Below are 5,339 nucleotides of genomic sequence, written 5' to 3'. Positions count from 1 at the left end.
TGAAGCCATCACAAGCGATGCATCATCATTTTGTACCTCCTTGAGCACACCGACTCACTTTCCCTGCGTTCTTGAACCTCAGAGTGCGCTTTCAGCACAATGACATCCGGCACGAGGCTGAGATTTCCCTGCTGACACTCCCTGAGGTCTTGGCTTTTCTGCACTATTGTTTGCAAGGTGATAATTTGCAGTGAAATCTCCCTTGCTATTTCCTCAGATTCGGTCTGGTTCAGAGAACGCATATATGGAGGAATGTAAGCAGGGTTTTAGAAAAATACATCCTGTCACCCAGGCCTGTCTGGGGCTCTGCCTAGAAAGAGAGCTTTCCAAAGTACAGAGAGTGAGTGGAGACATTTAAAAGCACAACCTGGCATTGTCCCAGGAAAACACTGGCTGTTGCCAATGGGAGGTAGGTCACCAAGCCTTCCTAGGTACACATATTTATCTGCCATATCATTTCCCAATAAAAGGTTCCTGCTCTGTACCAGGATATGTAAACAGGGAAATGTACTGGAACAAAGATTTCTGGGCACCTGGGATTGCAAAAATTGGCTGTTCTCCCAAAAGAACTGGTCCAACCTGCTAAGCAGTTGACTGAAAGCCAGGATACAGACTGATAGCTCCCTGGGACTGAGTCGCATTCGACTTAGACTCTCCAGTGTCCCCTAAACTGGTCTGGATAAAGACAAAGTCCCTTCAAGTAAGTGATGGCAGCTTGACCTACACTATTTTGCCAAATGCAACAGTGTGATCTCTTCCAAATGCTGAGAGCAGTTGCCGTACGCTGGCTCCAAGAGACATTTTTGCCCACAATTTTCTACCCGTTTGCATTCAGATGTCATCACTTACATTGGTTACAGAGAGGTGGGAAGACTGTCTCTCAGAAGATCATTCTACTCTCTGCTGAAGTTGCTCTATACCAGTGGGGGCCAACCTCTTTGGCAGGGGTACCACAAATTAGCCTGAAATGGTGCTCTGCTCCCTTTCCTCTGCCCAACCTGTTGCTCTACTTTATTCTCCCTGCCCTAGGCTTCTGCCTGATCTGCTTGTGCTTTCTGCTTCCTACCCATTTTGTTCCTGTGCTTACTGTCTCCTTCCTGATCTGCCACAGACCCCACACAGAAGCTGCCCATGCCCCTTGAGGCACAAGTGCCATAGGCTGGCAACCCCTGCCTTGCCCCCATGCCACATCTGATTATAATGCAGTTCCACTTTGTCATTTACATGGGAACTTAACCATATTTGTAAATGGTCCTAAGGAACTGGACCACGCAAATAAGCAGTCCTAGCGAACCCCAAATCCTACATGTGCAGCACTCTTCACAGATCCACCTTTGCTCTCTAGTGGTACAGAATAAACTCTGACAAGGAAATCCAACCATTTAGCACACAGATCTGCTTACATGGCAAATGTTTGCAGTGCATTCTGGTAAGCTCCCATATCAGACTGAAGTAGCATAAAGACTATCTCTGGACCACACCTATTTCATTCATACAAATATATTTTTGAATTGGTGGCATAAGAGTATTGGGAGCTATGTCCCTCTACCTTGTATGTCTGTAGGCAGCCTGACATCCTTGAATGTCCAAGGAATAGCATGTTCTGCTCACTGAATACAGGAGAAGTTCAGTTTGCAACCTTACAGAGCACAAAGCCTCTTTCAGGAAAAGACTAGCAGAGCGAGAGAATATCCGTCAACTTCTCTAACACGTAAGACTGAAATTTCAGTGTTAAATGGGCCGTCCCTGTCTTTATAATCTGCATTCCAGGACCGATGGGATCTACTTTCTGCAGGGCAAAACATCAACACGCACTTCCTCCAAAGTTTAATTCTACAACTTGTCTAACATATTTACCAATTATCTGGAAAAAGAGGAGAGGCGGCAAAATCTGCAAGGACATAAAATACTAATTAGTAAAGATCGACAAATTTCAGAGGACCTAGCACAAGCAGGTGAATGGGCCTTACAGCTGCATCCAGACGAGAGTGGCCATGCAGTATGTGGTGCCACAGACCCATTCCAGCATTTCCTGCACTGCTACCTTGCAACATGGGAGGGTTTTTTTTTTGACCCCTGGACATCCAGGGGTCAAAAATCCCATGCAGAAAAAAAGCAGGGCAGCGCACATGGCGACAGCACATGCCACCCAACACCGGAGCCTCGCCGGCCAGAGTCCAAGCTGCAGGAGTGACGTAACTGCAGCTTCCCCGGCCCCCAAGTAAGACTGCTAGGGCCAGCAACTGGGCTGGCCCCATCCTCCCCTGGGGTAATCTGCTGCACACCAGAGGGCATGTGGCACAGGTGTTCCCTGGGAACAACTAGCAATGGCACTAGGCATCCTGCTGCTAGTTTTCCCTGGGGAACCAAACGTCCGCACTCACCTGGACATGGCCTACCATGGCAAATGAAGCAAAATGTTAGGATGCATCGAGAAAGGGGTGGAAAATAATAGTGGCAATGCTATAAATTCATGATGCAGTTCAGTGGGGAGTCCTCAACTTAGGTTGAGGACTCCCAAGGAGATGAGCTGTCTCACATGCTTTATATTAAGTAAGTACGTGAGCGCTCCCCTGGATTGGAGCCAGCACCCAGAAGGGGAGCAAGCTTTCAGGACTGTGTTTACCAGTGCTTCTGGTTTCCTGTGTGTTAAACAAGATGTAGCAGAAACAGAAGTTCAGGAAAGCAGGATGAAAATAAAAGGGATAAATTCCTCTGGACACCATTTGATATGATTATGAGTTTAGTTTAGTGAAAAGATGAGCAAGGAGGCATGAAAGTATACAGAATAAAGAATAGTATCAAAAGGACAAATGAAGTACTCCTATTGCCCCTTTGTCCTAATATAAAAAGGGGACATTCAAGGAAATTAAAATGCAACCAATTTAGCAATGCTTTCCATTACGTTCCACTGAAAGGCCTCCTGAGGTCTCCTCCGAGTTATCTGGTTCTTGTCTTCTCTGAAGACAGGATACTGGAATGGATGCTGGTGTGATCTGGCAATCCATTTGTTTTTGTTTTCCCTTTCAATGTATGCTTGAAGAGAGATGTTCTGTGAATTGTGTCAACTGCCAGTAAATCTTTATTGCCCAATAAGAACAATTTATGTATGGTGATGAGCTGATAGAGCTTTGTAAACTCCTTAAAACTAGACGAACAGGATTCTGCTCGCAGGAGTTCGGTGCGCTGGCAGGGTGACAGCCATACCCACAAGTGTCGCAAGACAAAGATGGTCGAAGATTTCCCAGGGTCTGTCAATACCATTCTTTATTTTTCCCAGTACTATTAATCTCTAATACCAATACAAATCTAATCGCAGTCAAAGTAGTAACTGTATTACACCCCAGCTCTAGGACACAATGTTTTGGCAGCTGTACAATTTAAAAAAGTTGGGAGACCAGAAACAAAACAACTGAACCTCTGAAGAGATTAAAATGAAAACAAAGAAAATGAACCTTAAAGGCCTGAAACAACCTCTCCCCCAGCCAGAATAATGACAAAGAAACTCCTTCTCTACCTCCTGGACAATTCAAACAGACTTGGTGATGCACATGCCTTTGAGCTAAGAGGCCTGTGACCCTTTCCATATGATCTCAGACACCAGCAGGACAAACAAGCTCTCTCTCAGACTGTGCCCTTGAACTTGGTTGGGTTATGAGACTACCAGTCCTCCATGCTCTTTTTCCCCACTGTCTGTTTCCACACTACCCATTTTTCTCTTCTTTCCCTTCCCCTTCTTTCCTCCTTTCAGGCAGTTCAAATGTCACTTGTCCATTCCCTTCTCTGCCCGTGACATTACACAAACTAACCTTTGTTAAACAAACCAGTTTCGTTTCGGTAAGCCAGCCACCTGGAACACAGCAAATAAGGCCGGTTTCCAGGGGAGCCAATGCCCTCCACACCACGTTGTATAAACAGGCTGTGAGCACGGCAGTGGCAACAGTCATCAGCCACCTGGCCCCTTGTCTGCACCTGCTCTCTTGCCACTGCCGGCATGCGCACTTGCCCGGGCACGTGCATTGGAGGCACAGTTATGCCAAAAGCTCTCCTGAACTGACAGATGGAGAGGTGCCGACCAGAAGCCAAGGAAAGGCTCTCTGGCTGCTGTCTTGTCTTCTGCCCAACTTCAGACCCACGCAGCTAACGACGTCTCTCTGACAATAACCCTACTTACACCGCACAGTTTGTATTTCGAAACCAGCTGCTTGAAAAACCACATTTAAGGAAGGAATGTGGAGCTAGAGATGTTAGGAAAAATGGTGCAAGTTTGAATTAAACCTGAGCTCCCACAATAAAACCTGTTTGGAGAGGGCAACTGTCAGTTCAGGGCTGAGCCCTTGTTGATCTTTCACTCTGACGTTTTCACGTTGGCCCTGCAAAATCCTTGTACAGTTATTAGACTTCACACACAGAGGTGGGTGCAAATTTGAGTCCTCAATTCACTCAGTTGCTGAATTCAGTAGCAAAGCTAGAAGCCGTTGACAAGATTAGAATCAAGAACATAGAGCTTGTGTGGTTTATCTGGGGCAACGGCAAGGGGCTCGAGGAGGGGTGGAACAAAAGGACATTTTTGCACCTTGGTTCACTAACTAGTGTCAAATTCAGCACAAATAGAAGCCCTCACATTTTGATTGGTTTGCTTTTCGGTATTCAGCCTCAAAAGTCTTTTTCTGTTCTTCTCACCCTGACTAGCTACGAATGTAAGAGCACCGGATAGCTCTGACAATTAGATTGCCTCAGAAAGACTAAACCAACTGTTGACTCAAAGCCCGAGAGGCTTTGTGTTTACCCACTTCTGACGCTGCCCCAGATTCGGAGCTGCTCCAGCTTGCACTTGGCGCAGCTCAGGAGATGCATGCAAAGGTGGCTGGCTGCGCCCCCTCGATGTCAAGGGCAAACAAGCGTCAATACGACACGCAGGCTGAAGGCCTCAGGGGGCCGCGCGGGCAGCTGGGCACTCCTGGAGCGCAAGCGCGGCCTGGCTGGTCTCCTTTCCCCTGGACGCACCCGCACAGCCGCAGGAAACGGCCCTCGTGCCTGGCAGCGGTGAGGCGCCCTTCCCGGAGGGCAGCTCCCAGGCAGGAAGTCCAGCCGGGTCACCCGGGCGCGTGGTCTGTGGCACCGCACGGGCCGACGCCGCTACCTGGCGTGTTCGACCCCGGGCCCACTGTCCACCACCGGGCCCCGGCCTCCCCTGCCAGCAGGGTGGTCCCCGGCCTGCCCGGGAAACGCTCTGCCAGGCGGCCGCACGGCGCAGGGCGAGGGGCGCGCGGCCCCGGCCAGGGGGTCGGCCCGCGTGAGCGAGCCAGGACTGCGGAGGTCCCGCGCGGCGGCTCATC

The sequence above is a fragment of the Gavialis gangeticus genome, unplaced genomic scaffold, assembly GCF_001723915.1.
Source record: "Gavialis gangeticus isolate Ggan-Ray unplaced genomic scaffold, GavGan_comp1, whole genome shotgun sequence".
NCBI classification, from domain to species: domain Eukaryota; kingdom Metazoa; phylum Chordata; order Crocodylia; family Gavialidae; genus Gavialis; species Gavialis gangeticus.
This window is presented reverse-complemented; position numbering follows the sequence as displayed.